This window comes from Rhineura floridana, chromosome 18 (assembly GCF_030035675.1).
Source record: "Rhineura floridana isolate rRhiFlo1 chromosome 18, rRhiFlo1.hap2, whole genome shotgun sequence".
Taxonomy (NCBI): Eukaryota; Metazoa; Chordata; class Lepidosauria; order Squamata; family Rhineuridae; genus Rhineura; species Rhineura floridana.
Genome location: NC_084497.1, coordinates 17,065,469 through 17,080,407, shown reverse-complemented (window position 1 = coordinate 17,080,407; position 14,939 = coordinate 17,065,469). Strand labels below are relative to the sequence as shown.

At 46.8% G+C, this 14,939-nt stretch overlaps 1 long non-coding RNA gene across 2 annotated transcripts; it reads right to left on the bottom strand.

Annotated features, from left to right (window-relative positions):
• Positions 1–1,190: 1,190 nt before the first annotated feature.
• Positions 1,191–13,258, bottom strand: LOC133372606 (uncharacterized). Of its 2 annotated transcripts, none has more exons than XR_009759515.1 (3): positions 13,134–13,258; positions 3,265–3,376; positions 1,191–1,982 (listed from the first exon to the last, which is right to left on the bottom strand). It is a non-coding gene; the product is annotated as an uncharacterized LOC133372606 (long non-coding RNA). The 2 variants fall into 2 exon arrangements; XR_009759516.1 differs by lacking the exon at positions 13,134–13,258 and adding an exon at positions 6,444–6,567.
• Positions 13,259–14,939: the final 1,681 nt, after the last annotated feature.

Below are 14,939 nucleotides of genomic sequence, written 5' to 3'. Positions count from 1 at the left end.
GCCCCACAACAAAAAGAGAAGAGTACTAGTAGTGGGAGACTCCCTACTGCGTGGGATCGAAACCCAAGTATACCGAGAAGATCCGTGGACTTGCCAGGTATGCTGTCTACAAGGAGGACGGATTAGAGATGTGACGGAAGGGTTGCCATCGCTCATCAAGCCCACCGACAGGTAGCCCTTTCTCCTCATCCATGTGGGAACAAATGATACTGCCAAACGGAGCTATGAAGAAATCACATCAGACTTTGAAGTTCTGGGAAGGAAACTCAAGGACTTTGGGGCTCAGATAGTTTTTTCATCCATCCTTCCAGTACTTAGAAGAGGAGAAGAAAGAGAAAGAAAAATGCTCCATGTGAATGAATGGCTACAAAGGTGGAGCTGATGTGAGAGATTTGGATTCTAGGACCATGGGCTATGCTTCCTGGAAGATGGATTGCTGGCAAGTGATGGGTTGCATCTCACAAGGACTGGGAAGAATGTGTTGAGCCACAGCATGGAGAAGTTCATCAGGAAGGCTTTTAAACTGAATCCTTAGGGGGAGGGAGACGTAAACTTGGTGGTAACGACTTTTATCTTTTATTTTTATCTTTTAAATTCTTTTATTCTCACTCGTTTACTGTATATGTGTATGTTTGTATGTGTATGCATAATGCATTTTATGCATTTTAATTTACTGTAATGTTTGTGTTTTTATTGTGTATTTTATTATATATGTGTGCTTTTTATTGTAGTCGCCCTGAGTGCCCTTTTGCAGGGTAGAAGGGCGGGATAGAAATATTTTAAATAAATAAATAGTGGGCTCTCCGACACTGGAGGCCTTCAAGAGGCAGCTGGACAGCCATCTGTCGGGAATGCTTTGATTTGGATTCCTGCACTGAGCAGGGGGTTGGACTTGATGGCCTTATAGGCCCCTTCCAACTCTACTATTCTATGGTTCTGTGATTCCTTCAAAATTCACACATCCAAATTTTGCACTGCAGCTGCCCAACCAATGTTTACAAAAATGCATGTGTTAGGGGGGAAATGAATATATTAGCGAAAAATAGCATATACAAATGCCTTATATTAGGAGAAATTGCAAAAAATGTGTACATTATTAGTAGTAGTATTTTTATTTTGGTCAAAACCAGCAAATAGAACACATCAGAAATGCAGCATACAGAAAGCAGAAGCAAACTTTAAAAATGCACATATTAGGGGAAAGTGTTTGCACTGCTTGCAAAAATGTGTTCCTTAGTCAAAACTGCACACCAAAAATATGTGCTTATTAGGAGAAATTCGCACTAAAATGGTGGAGAATTTTCATGAGGACTTTAACGTTTCAAAATTGAAATGGAAAATTGAGAAACAGAAAGAACCATAATTGGCAGATCATTCCATCTCTAGTCGTTAGTGAAATGAGTTTCTTCCTCCCATATATTTTGGGGGAGAGAAACCTCTCTGCCTTGTCTTGCATACTGAAAGTACCAAAACTGGCAGATCCATCCTTAGTTCCTTCACATGAAATTGTGATCCAAACCAAAATTTTCCCACATCCATCGCCTGGATAGGAGAGCCGGTGTGGTGTAGTGGTTAAGGTGTTGGACTACGACCTGGGAGACCAGGGTTCGAATCCCCACATACCCATGAAGCTCACTGGGTGACCTTGGGCCAGTCACTGCCTCTCAGCCTCATGAAAACCCTCTTCATAGGGTCGTCATAAGTCGGAATCGACTTGAAGGCAGTACATTTACATTTATGATTCTCTCCAGATCATGCCATGGGACTAGTCATCTTGAACACTGCAGTCCTTCACCTGTCCAGGTAATGCTGGCAAAGTTTCGTGGGGATGGAAGCCTTTTCCTTCTGTGGGTCATTGGTTTATCACCTTCTGCTTGTGTGCCTCACTTCAGATGGGCTGTGATGGAATGCAGCCTGACTGATAAGCAGCTTGTCCATTCGTCCTGATGGATGGCACACCAGCTCTCCATCGCTAAGCGTACCTGCAGAACGGCAGGGACATGAACACAGAACATATTGCGAAGATGAGTTAAGAGGAGAGCTGACCAGGCCAAGGGGGAGGCTGACATGTTGGATCCTGCAGGGGCCTGGGCAGAACAATTTTACACATCAAAGCATCCACGCCCTCCTTTACCTACAGCATCTTTTTCTAAAAACTCCAGGTGTGTTGGACAGGCCTCCTCTGGCATGCCATAGTGGCAACAGGATTGGCACTTCCTCGATCTGTTGTGTGGAATTAAAATTATTCTCATTGTAGTTTCTGTGCTTAAAATGACTGGTCATCATCACAAACTCAAAGCACATTTGTCTTTTAAAGCCCCACACTCCCTGAATATGCATACAGCATGGGCAGAAACTGCCAAAAGCAAGATTATCTCCAAAACAAGACACAACTTCAGACTGTGCACATTTATGCCTGGCTTAGAGAGAGAGAGAATGTGTGTGCTGATGTTGCTGTTTTATATGTTTCATTTCATCTTGATCTGCTAAAGGAAAACAGATCTTATCAAAATAATTCCCGTCAACAATCCTTTCCAGCATTTTAGCCAAAAGCCTATTCTTAGTGGGGTTGTGGCATAGAATGGGCTATACAATAAATACTGTATTCTACCCTCTATGGCAGCCTTTCCCAACTTGTGGGTCGCCAGAGGTTGCTGCACTACAATTCCCATCATTCCTGACCCTTGGCCATGCTGGCTGGGGCTGATGGGTGTTGTAGTCCAAGAACGTCTGAGGCCCCAAAGGTTGGGAAAGGCTGCTCTATGGGCTTCCAGACAGGACTTGATGGAGAATAAACCCACAGCCTTCTGCATGCAAAGTAGGAACTCGACCACTGAGCTAAAGTATTCTGAGCACGTAGTTCTGAAACCCACTTTGCCAGACAGTCACTTCAATCTCTCTCTTTTAATCAGAACTATTTTATCAATAGCGGCGCAGAGTGGTAAGCGGCGGTAACGCAGCCGAAGCTCTGCTCACGGCCGGAGTTTGATTCCAACGGAAGGAGGAAGTCGAATCTCCGGTAAAAGGGGTCAAGGTCCACTCAGCCTTCCATCCATCCGTGGTCGGTAAATGCTGGGGGGTAAAGAAAGGCCAGGGACGGAACTGGCAATCCCACCCCATATATACGGTCTGCCTAGTAAACGTTGCAAGACGTCACCCTAAGAGTCGGAAACGACTCGCACTACAAGTACAGGGACACCTTTACCTTTTATTTTATCAAACCAGAAAAAAAAAAGGTATACAGAAACTTCAAAGAAAACGTACAGTCTCTGGGGATGGTGAACTGAGGATGGTGATGATGATGATGAAGCCTGATGGCAGGTAATTATATTGTAGAATCATTGAAGAGGTAGATTCAACAGAAGAGAGGTAACATCTGAGAGAGAGAGAGAGAGAGAGAGAGGTACAAAAGGAGTGTTGTCTTCTGGGGCTACTAGGCCTGCTGGTAGCTTCACTGATGACTGAAACAACTGAGGCAGGTTTTGGAGGGAAAATCTAACTAACCAATTAAAGAAAGGAGTGACGTCATCTGACAGGAAGTTACTGTAAGGCTAAAGGAGCATGGAGACAGACCTTTAGAGTTCCATAACTCTAACCTAATACCTTCTTTAGCACAATGGAAGGAGTCTCCCTGCGGAGGTAGCACATACAGTATAATTATCTTGTCACAACTTGGGTGGCTTTAATAGACAAATTCACGGAGGAGAATCATGTATGCCACTTTGAACTCCTTGGAGGAAAAATATACACGTAATAAATATTTTAAAAAATAAAATGACTCTATCCATGGGTACTGGCCACAATGGCTACATCCTGCCTCCACTCCTGGAGACTGGATGCCTCTGAATACCAGTTGCTTGCAGTCACAAGTGGGTGAGGTCCTGTTTGCGGGCTTCCCCTAATGGGCATCTTGATTGGCCACAGTGAGAACAGGATGCTGGACTAGATGGGCCACTGGCCTGAGCCAGCAGGCTTTTCTCATGTTCTTATGAGCGGCCTGGGGTAGGAGTGTGTGGCACATTAGAAACTTCCTTCAGCTCTCCAAGGTCACCAGCAAAGGGGTTTCCTGGTCCTTGAACTTTTTTTAAAACTGGAAATGCCAGGAACTGCTCCTTCAGCACATACCATACATTTAAAGCGAATTATTTCCCCCCAACAATTCATGGGAGCTGTAGTTTATCACTTACAGATCTACCATTCCCCAGACCCTTAACAAACTACAGTTCCCAAGATTTTTGGGGGGAAATAATGTGCTTTAAATGTATCAGGGGTGGCCCTCCAGAGGTAGTTGCACTACAGTTCCAAGAATGCCTGTGGCGCTCTTCTTATATTCTTATGCAGGGAGGGGCAGAGGGGTGGCAATGAATGCAGCAGCAGAGAGATACACTGCTTGATCCAGCCCTGAAGTGGAATATTCCTGCCTTCAGCCTGCCGTTCATTGCTCTCCACAGACAAGCTTTCTATTTCCCTGCCATCCCTCTGCTTCTCTCGTCCATTAAAACAACCACTTCCCTCCTTGGCTCAGCCTCCTCCCAGCCTGGCTTTCATTACTGCAATGTTTACTTATCTAATGCCACGATTGAACAGAGGCACAGGAACTCACACTTGCAGTCGCCTTGAAATTGCTTGATTGCTTCCTGACAAGCAATTCAGGGCATCCCGTACAGCTCCAGAGTCACAAGGAGGGGGCGTTCCCCAGCCCCAAACTGCTGCACAGGTGGGAACATTATCCGTAGGATAATACAGATGAGCCTGGCTGCTGGATCAGGCCAGTGGCCCATCAGGTCTAGCATCCTGTTCTCACAGTGGCCAACCAGATGCCCCCAAGGGAAGCCCACAAGCAGGACCTGAGCACAACAGCAAGTCTCCCCTCCTGCTGTTTTCAGCAACTGTTATTCAGGAGAATATTGGCTGATATTGTTGTGTGATTTTGGTGTGCAAAGCCCTATGCAGCTTGAGACCAGAATACCTGAAAGATCATCTTACCTATATACCCAGTTGATCACTGTGCTCTGCAGATGTGAGGGCCTCCTGCAGAAACCAACTTGTCAGGAGGTCCGTTCTGTACAACATAGGAACCGGACCTTTAGTGTGGTGTGTTACCTACCTTTTGGAATTCCCTCCCTTTAGACAGGTGCCATCTCTGTCCTCTTTTCAGTGCCTACTGAAGACCTTCCTCTCTCAACAAGCCTTTTAAGTAGAGACCTTATCCCAGTCAGCGTCTGTGCTGGGATTGCTTTTTAGGATGTTTTTAAGCTGTTTAAGATGTTTTGTTTGAATGTGTATTTAAAGCTGTTTTGTTTGAATGTGTATTTAAAGCTGTTTTGTTTGAATATGTTTTAAAGTCTTTTGTTTTTAAGATGTTTTAGAGTGCTTTTAGCATTCTGTTTAGCACCCTGGGCTCCTTCTGGGAGGAAGGGTGGGATATGAATGAATGAATGAATGAATGAATGAATAAAGCTATGCTGTGGAAGGTGTTCCCTTGGTTGTGGCTATCTTTGTAAGCAAAAGGTGAGAAGATACCCTCTTTCCCCCACCCCAGCCAGAGAACTGTGAAAAGCAATTTACACCCTGGGGCCTATTTCCCACAATGGGAGCTCTGCAATTGCAAAGGGATTTCCCTCCAGTAATAGGCTCTTCATGCCCCACCACCACCCCACACATCCTCCCACCCCAGGAGAACTGTATTTATTGTTTACCACTGGGATCAGCAGGCTGACATGAGATGACCATTCTTCTCTACCCCCCCAAACCCATTTCAATTCTCTGAATGTCCTGCACATGTTTATTAGGGGGTGAGGAGGTAGGAGTTAGGGAGGCAAGCTTCACCACATTCTCTCTCCCTCTTTCAGTGGATGGGCCACAATAAGAATGCACGGTACAGTCAGACCCCTAAGAGGATTTGCTCCAGGCCTCTTTTCAGCGCAAATGGGGCCTTTTGTGACGCCCTCGGCAGCCGTGGGACGCCGCCGAAGCCGGGAGCTTTTCACTCTCCCGTCTTTCCACTTCAGCAAGGGAAGAATGCGCCCATAAAGGATGTGTTTGTTGGGCTTGTTTAAGGGGAGCTGTACGGGGACCAGGCATGGCTGGATTACCCCCTCCCTTTTGAGAAAGGGGGTGGAGAGGGCTCTCCTGGGACTGAGCACAGCATCTTAGGCTGCTTGAGGGAAATGGGGGGGGGGAAAGGGTTGCAGTTGCCATAATCGTGCCCATTGATCCCTAAATCCCAGCCGCATCCTAGCTGTCCACTGTGGGTTGGGGACACACAAAGTGCAAATGTCAAATGATGGCTGTGTTTCGGTTGGCATATTGTTTCTGAAAGTATGAATTTGATAGATTTAGCTTGAAAGGGGAACTGAATCAAAGTTCAAATGAACTTTGAACTTTGAATCAAATTTCTTGCCCGTCCCTATTGCCCGCTTGCCTTCTGCCTTCCCTCTTACCTGTCTGATGGCTGCAGCAGCAAAGATATCTCAATGGAAGCCTCTGTAACCACCTGGTACCTTGTGAAATATTGCTACCAGAGCACCCCAGGACCAGGGAGAAGAGCTGGCCAAAAGTCCTTGAATGAGACCCGACAGAATGTGAAATTCAGCCTGAGTTTGGCTGTTTCATCATCCCTCCCAATCCCTTCTCCTTTTTTGTCTTTAAGAATGTAAGCTTGGGGGCAGGGACTGTCTTTTGTAAGCTACTCTGGGACGTTTTATTTTCCTTTCCTCAAAGCCTTCCCCAGAAAAGAAAAGTTTTACAAGAAACAGTTTACTTTTAATCAAATAAAATACTACCCCTTTTCAGTTGGTCTGAAACTACATTTAAAAGGGCAGGGGGGAAATTGAGGAAATGAACAAGAAATGAAGGAGCGCTGAGAGGATGGAAGAATTGGGCCACTTCAGGAGATGTTGAGGGGCTTCATAAATTAAGGCAGAAAGTTTTGTCTTATTTACATGACAGACATGGTCCTCCTGGACACTTAGAATCATAGAATCATACAATAGTAGAGTTGGAAGGGGCCTATAAGGCCATCAAGTCCAACCTCCTGCTCAATGCACCTGCTGTTGTCACCTGCTGTGCTCATGGCTCTGATCTGGGGGGTGGGGGAGAGAGAACGCTTCTGGGGCAGGCTCAAGAGCTAGAAGTGTCACTGACATCAGTGACCTGGTGGACCCTTTTGGTATCAAATTTGGGACATGCTTTCCTGTTGTTTGTAGTGCAAAACCTAACATGCAAGAGGAACATAGATCACACTACAAGTCACACAGGACTCTGGGTCCCTACAGAGCATTACTAGGTGTGGCTGTTCAAGCAAAGACATTGCAACTATTGGACATGCCCCCCCAAGGACCCCTTAAGTAGGATGGGCTGGGCTTGCTACTTGCATGGGAATTGTCTCTCGGACAGGGACTGGGCAAGCATGCGGGCACTCCAACGGGTCGGCTAGACAGCAGGCTCGGCCTGTTCATCCTTCTGCAGGTGGCAGAGCGTCCTTGGTGACAGAGGCAGAGATGCCTCAACCAGTTCACTCCCAGGATCCACCTCTGAGCCCTCCTGCCATTCCACAACCCAATCGACAACAGGAGGCAGTGTGGAGGCAGGGCAAGTGGCAAGTCGATGATCAGCTCTGCCTCATCTGCAGCAGCCTGCACCTCACAGGCAGGGCTGTAGCTCAGCAGACCACTGAGATCTCCCCCAGCATCATTGGACACCCCCCCACAGACCACTGGGCCCCTCCCCTGGATTCCCATCCTCCTCCTCTTCGGAGCTGCTCAGCGAAGAGTTCCCCGTGGGGCTCATGACAATCAGCAAGGTAGAGCAGTACCTCCATCAAACCCCCTCCTGTGAGGGTTCCAAAATGTCATCAAGACTCAGACAGAATAGTGGGAGCTGCCCTCTCCTCCAGGCTTGGGGATTGTCATCAGCTTTGCTCCTGGGTCTCATCAAGGTGGGGGAGAAGAGGGCTTCCGGGGGGGGGGGGTACCACACTCTAGCAAGTGCAAGACACACCAAAACCACCAGCGGCATTGCCACTGCTCTTAACTGCCTTACACGAAGAGTCACTTTCAGAACCTGCAGCTGAGCTTGCTTCCCCCCCCTTCCCATTCCTTTCTCCTTTTGTGTCATGTCTTTATTTGTAGAAGGTAAGCGTGAGGGCAGGGCCCTGTCTTAATACTAATTTTTAAATATACGCATAAACCACCTTGATAGCCTTTTATTTATTTTTTTGCTAAAGGGCAGGATGTCAAGGCTGTAAGAACTTAAGAACATAAGAACATAAGAAGAGCCTGCTGGATCAGGCCAGTGGCCCATCTAGTCCAGCATCCTGTTCTCACAGTGGCCAACCAGGTGCCTGGGGGAAGCCCGCAAGCAGGACCCGAGTGCAAGAACACTTTCCCCTCCTGAGGCTTCCAGCAACTGGTTTTCAGAAGCATGCTTCCTCTGACTAGGGTGGCAGAGCACAGCCATCATGGCTAGTAGCCATTGATAGCCCTGTCCTCCATGAATTTGTCTAATCTTCTTTTAAAGCCATCCAAGCTGGTGGCCATTACTGCATCTTGTGGGAGCAAATTCCATAGTTTAACTATGTGCTGAGTAAAGAAGTACTTCCTTTTGTCTGTCCTGAATCTTCCAACATTCAGCTTCTTTGAATGTCCACGAGTTCTAGTATTATGAGAGAGGGAGAAGAACTTTTCTCTATCCACTTTCTCCATGCCATGCATAATTTTATACACTTCTATCATGTCTCCTCTGACCCGCCTTTTCTCTAAACTAAAAAGCCCCAAATGCTGCAACCTTTCCTCATAAGGGAGTCGCTCCATCCCCTTGATCATTCTGGTTGCCCTCTTCTGAACCTTTTCCAACTCTATAATATCCTTTTTGAGATGAGGCGACCAGAACTGTACACAGTATTCCAAATGCGGCCGCACCATAGATTTATACAACGGCATTATGATATCGACTGTTTTATTTTCAATACCTTTCCTAATTATCGCTAGCATGGAATTTGCCTTTTTCACAGCTGCCGCACACTGGGTCGACATTTTCATTGTGCTGTCCACTACAACCCCGAGGTCTCTCTCCTGGTCGGTCACCGCCAGTTCAGACCCCATGAGCGTATATGTGAAATTCAGATTTTTTGCTCCAATATGCATAATTTTACACTTGTTTATATTGAATTGCATTTGCCATTTTTCTCCCCATTCACTCAGTTTGGAGAGGTCTTTTTGGAGCTCTTCGCAATCCCTTTTTGTTTTAACAACCCTGAACAATTTAGTGTCATCTGCAAACTTGGCCACTTCACTGCTCACTCCTAATTCTAGGTCATTAATGAACAAGTTGAAAAGTACAGGTCCCAATACCGATCCTTGAGGGACTCCACTTTCTACAGCCCTCCATTGGGAGAACTGTCCGTTTATTCCTACTCTCTGCTTTCTGCTTCTTAACCAATTTCTTATCCACAAGAGGACCTCTCCTCTTATTCCATGACTGCTAAGCTTCCTCAGAAGCCTTTGGTGAGGTACCTTGTCAAACGCTTTTTGAAAGTCTAAGTACACTATGTCCACTGGATCACCTCTATCTATATGCTTGTTGACACTCTCAAAGAATTCTAATAGGTTACTGAGACAGGACTTTCCCTTGCAGAGGCCATGCTGGCTCTGCTTCAGCAAGGCTTGTTCTTCTATGTGCTTAGTTAATCTAGCTTTAATAATACTTTCTACCAGTTTTCCAGGGACGGAAGTTAAGCTAACTGGCCTGTAATTTCCGGGATCCCCTCTGGATCCCTTTTTGAAGATTGGCGTTATATTTGCCACTTTCCAGTCCTCAGGCACGGAGGAGGACCCGAGGGACAAGTTACATATTTTAGTTAGCAGATCAGCAATTTCACCTTTGAGTTCTTTGAGAACTCTCGGGTGGATGCCATCTGGGCCCGGTGATTTGTCAGTTTTTATATTGTCCATTGAGCTTAGAACTTCCTCTCTCGTTACCACTATTTGTCTCAGTTCCTCAGAATCCCTTCCTGCAAATGTTAGTTCAGGTTCAGGGATCTGCCCTATATCTTCCACTGTGAAGACAGATGCAAAGAATTCATTTAGCTTCTCTGCAATCTCCTGATCGTTCTTTAGTACACCTTTGACTCCCTTATCATCCAAGGGTCCAATCGTCTCCCTAGATGGTCTCCTGCTTTGAATGTATTTATAGAATTTTTTGTTGTTGGTTTTTATGTTCTTAGCAATGTGCTCCTCAAATTCTTTTTTAGCATCCCTTATTGTCTTCTTGCATTTCTTTTGCCAGAGTTTGTGTTCTTTTTTATTTTCTTCATTCGGACAAGACTTCCATTTTTGAAGGAAGACTTTTTGCCTCTAAGAGCTTCCTTGACTCTGCTCGTTAACCATGCTGGCATCTTCTTGGCCCTGGTGGTACCTTTTCTGATCTGCGGTATGCACTCCAGTTGAGCTTCTAATATAGTGTTTTTAAACAACTTCCAAGCATTTTCGAGTGATGTGACCCTCTGGACTTTGTTTTTCAGCTTTCTTTTTACCAATCCTCTCATTTTTGTGAAGTTTCCTCTTTTGAAGTCAAATGTGACCGTGTTGGATTTTCTTGGCAATTGGCCAGTTACATGTATGTTTAATTTAATAGCACTGTGGTCACTGCTCCCAATCGGTTCAACAACACTTACATCTTGCACCAGGTCCCGGTCCCCACTGAGGATTAAGTCCAGGGTTGCCATCCCTCTGGTCGGTTCCATGACCAACTGGTCTAGGGAATAGTCATTTAGAATATCTAGAAACGTTGCTTCTTTGTCATGACTGGAACACATATGCAGCCAGTCTATGTCCGGGTAGTTGGTCACCCATTACTACCACATTTCCTAGTTTGGATGCTTCCTCAATTTCATATCTCATCTCAAGGTCTCCCTGAGCATTTTGATCAGGGGGACGATAGATCGTTCCCAGTATTAAGTCCCTCCTGGGGCATGGTATCACCACCCACAACGATTCTGTGGAGGAGTCTGCCTCTTTTGGGGTTTCGAGCTTGCTGGATTCAATGCCTTCTTTCACGTATAGAGTGACTCCGCCACCAATACGTCCTTCCCTGTCCTTCCGATATAGTTTATATCCAGGGATAACCGTATCCCACTGGTTTTCTCCATTCCACCAGGTCTCGGTTATGCTCACTATATCAATGCTCTTCTCTAAGACCAAGCACTCCAGTTCTCCCATCTTGGTTCGGAGGCTCCTAGCATTAGCGTACAGGCACTTGTAAGCAGTGTCTCTCTTCAAGTGTCTTTGGCACTTGTGGTTTGGCCTGTGGTAATTTTGCTCTTCTGAATTTATATCCTGTGCCCCTGCTCTCACAATGCCTACTTCTAGGCCTACCCCTTTTAAAATTTCATCATTTCTTTGGTTTTTATCCCAGGGGGGAGGTTTATTCCGAACCGGACCTTTCTCAGCTCCTGTCGGGTTTTCCCCCTCAGTCAGTTTAAAAGCTGCTCTGCTACCTTTTTAATTTTAAGTGCCAGCAGTCTGGTTCCATTCTGGTTCAAGTGGAGCCCGTCCCTTTTGTACAGGCCCGGCTTGTCCCAAAATGTTCCCCAGTGCCTAACAAATCCAAACCCTTCCACCCGACACCATCGTCTCATCCACGCATTGAGACTGCGAAGCTGGGCCTGTCTGTCTGGTCCTGCGCGTGGAACCAGTAGCATTTCAGAGAAAGCCACCTTGGAGGTCCTGGCTTTCAGCATCCTACCTAGCAACCTAAATTTTGCTTCCAGGACCTCACGGCTGCATTTCCCCATGTCGTTGGTGCCAACGTGCACCACGACCACTGACTCCTTCCCAGCACGGTCTACCAAACTATCTAAACGACGGGTGATATCCGCAACCTTCGGACCAGGCAGGCAAAACACCTTGCGGTCTACACGCCCATCACACACCCCACTGTCTATGTTCCTAATGATCGAATCACCCACTACAAGGATCCCTCCACCCCCTGGAGATATATCCTCGGCACGAGAGGATAGCTGCTCATCCCCCAAGGAATGGGTCCCTTCTAAGGGATCATTTCCCTCTTCCTCAGCTGGATGCTCTCCTTCCCCGAGACCATCGTTCTCCATGATAGAAGGAGAGCTATCATCGTTGGAGTGGGACACAGCTATAACGTCCCTGAAGGCCTCCTCCACACACCTTTCTGCCTCTCTCAGCTTTTCCAGGTCCGCCACCTTGGCCTCAAGGAAATGAAGTCATTCCCGGAGAGCCAGGAGCTCATTGCACCGAGAGCATACCCACGACTTCTGTCCAACAGGCAGATAGTCGTACATGCTGCAGGCGGTGCAAAACACTGATAAGCCCCCACACCCCTGCTGGCTTCTTACCTGCATAGTTTTGTTTAAGGTTTATTACGTCAATGGGTTGGAGACTGCGGTTTAGTTGAGGTCAGGGAACAGACGGGCAGAGTGGGGGGCCCTGGCCTCCTCGCCCTGCTGCCGAACTCGCTCTGCTGCTTAACTCGCCTTGACGCTTTGTCACCCCTCGCTAGGGTGCTCTGACTTTATATGTGTGGCTGGTTCCTCTCAGCTACTGCTGCCAGCCAATGATGTGTTACTTGAGGCTGATGGCTATCAGATGGGGCTTAACTCTTTAGTATTCTCTCAGGCTTCCTTCCTTCCTGAGCGAGGGGCAGGGCTGTTTAAGCTTTTGGCTGCTTTTAATCTAATCAAGGGGCTGCGCCTTCCAGGCAAGTCTTTTGTGTTTGTTGTTTTCCCACCTAGAACAGCCTGACCTTTCTTTAACCTAGGGGAACAGAGCTTGTGGTTGTGTTTCAGGAAGGCTGAAGCTGCCCTTTTTAGCAAGGACTGAGCTGACTCTCTCCCTGTATGTATCGGTGGACTTTCCTTTTCCCCCTTCTCTCCGACTGGAATTTAGCCTTGTTTACAGTGTCCCCTGAAGCTTTCCTGCTAGGGTGGTGTTGAAAACTAGCTTTCTATACGCTTCCTTCTCCTAGGATCTGTCTCCTAAGATATAGGTTCTTTCAGGATTTGGCTCCTAGCTCAGGGTGACCTTGGGCTGCCCTTATTAGTTATTTCTCTGAGCTGTTTTACTTCAATTTAAATAATGGAATAAATGGGAGCTACTTACCCTCTTTTCGCTCTGCTGCTTAACTCGCCTTGATGCTTTGTCAGCTGGGGCCTTGACGCTTCGTCAGCTGGGGCTCCCTCTAGCTAAATAAAGTCATGAAAAAAGATGCAGCAGCTCTTTGGGCATCACAGATTGTTCCCAGCTCACGGAGTGGGGTGAACAAGAGGAAGCGATGGAAAGGAGGAAGGGAAACCACATTTTCGGTGACTCAGCCAAACCCTCCCCTCCCCTCCTCTGTTCTTCCTTCTTGGTTTCTGTGTGGGGCCAAAAAAGCTGTGCGGGCTTTTTCCCAAAGCCTTCCCCAGGAAAGAACAGTTTTACAAGAAACAACACATAAAGTACATTTTAAAAGGCAGGGGAAGAATAAGTAGGAAATGAACAAGGAATGAAGGAGCTTTGATGGGATGGAAGAATGGGCCACTTCAGGAGAAGTTGAGCGGCTTCATAAATGAAGGCAGGAGGAGTCCTGTAGCTAGCCTTCCTTGTTAGGTGGGACACTCTGTGTGTGTGTGTGTGTGTGTGTGTGTGTGTGTGTGTAAGTGTGTGAGTGTGTGAGTGTGTGTGTGTGTGAGAGAGAGAGAGAGAGAGAGAGAGAGAGGCACATCGTGCACCCAATTTCCACACACACACACTGTTGGGAAGGATGTGAGGGCAAAGTCAGGGGAAGGAAAAGGCAGTGACCTTCCCCATCACTCCTTCATCCAGAGAGTGTGTTAAGTTACATGAATGAAGTTATGAAGAATGAGTACCACTTGCTGGAAACCACAGGAGGGGAGAGTGCTTGTGTGCAGGCCCTCCTTTCAGACTTCCCATCATGGGCTTCTGGTTGGCCACTGTGGACCACTGGGCTGATCTAGAAAGCTCTCCTTATGCTCTCGTCACACTCTACTCCAAGTGTCATTTGGCTGGGACTGCAGAGATGAAGGGAAACTATGCTCATAAGCATCGAAGAACACACCAAAATAGCTCATCAAGCCAGCATCCTGTTCTTACAGTGGCCAATCAGATGCTCATAGGAAGCCCAAAACCAGGACCCGAGTGCAAGAACACTCTCCCCTCCTGCAGCTACCAGCATCTGGTTTTCAGAAGCATGCTGCCACTGACTAGGGTGGCAGAGCACAGCCATCATGGCTAGTAGCCATTGATAGCCCTGTCCTCCATGAATTTGTCTAATCTTCTTTTAAAGTCATCCAAGCTGGTGGCCATTACTGCGTCTTGTGGGAGCAAATTCCATAGTTTAACTATGCGCTGAGTAAAGAAGTACTTCCTTTTGTCTGTCCTGAATCTTCCAACATTCAGCTTCTTTGAATGTCCACGAGTTCTAGTATTATGAGGGAGAAAAACTTTTATCTATCCACTTTCTCAATACCATGCATAATTTTATACACTTCTGTCATGTCATCTCTGACTTGCCTTTTCCCTAAACGAAAAAGCCCCAAATGCTGCAACCTTTCCTCGCAGAGGAGTCGCACCATCCCCTTGATCATTCTGGTTGCCCTCTTCTGAACCTTTTCCAACTCTACAATATCCTTTTGGAGATGAGGTGACCAGAACAGTACCCAGTATCCCAAATGCGGCCACACCATAGTTTATGTAACAGCACAGTTTCATTTTCAATACCTTTCCTAATGGCCCCTAGCATGGAATTTGCCTTTCCCACTGCTGCCACGCATGCTCTGTCCTTATTCATCAGCCAACAGGACAAGATGTGCATTGTTATGTAATACACGCATACTGGAACTGCCCCTTCCATTTCTGCTTTTAGATGATGAGACAAAGGCCATGATCCAGCAGTGCTGAAGAGCC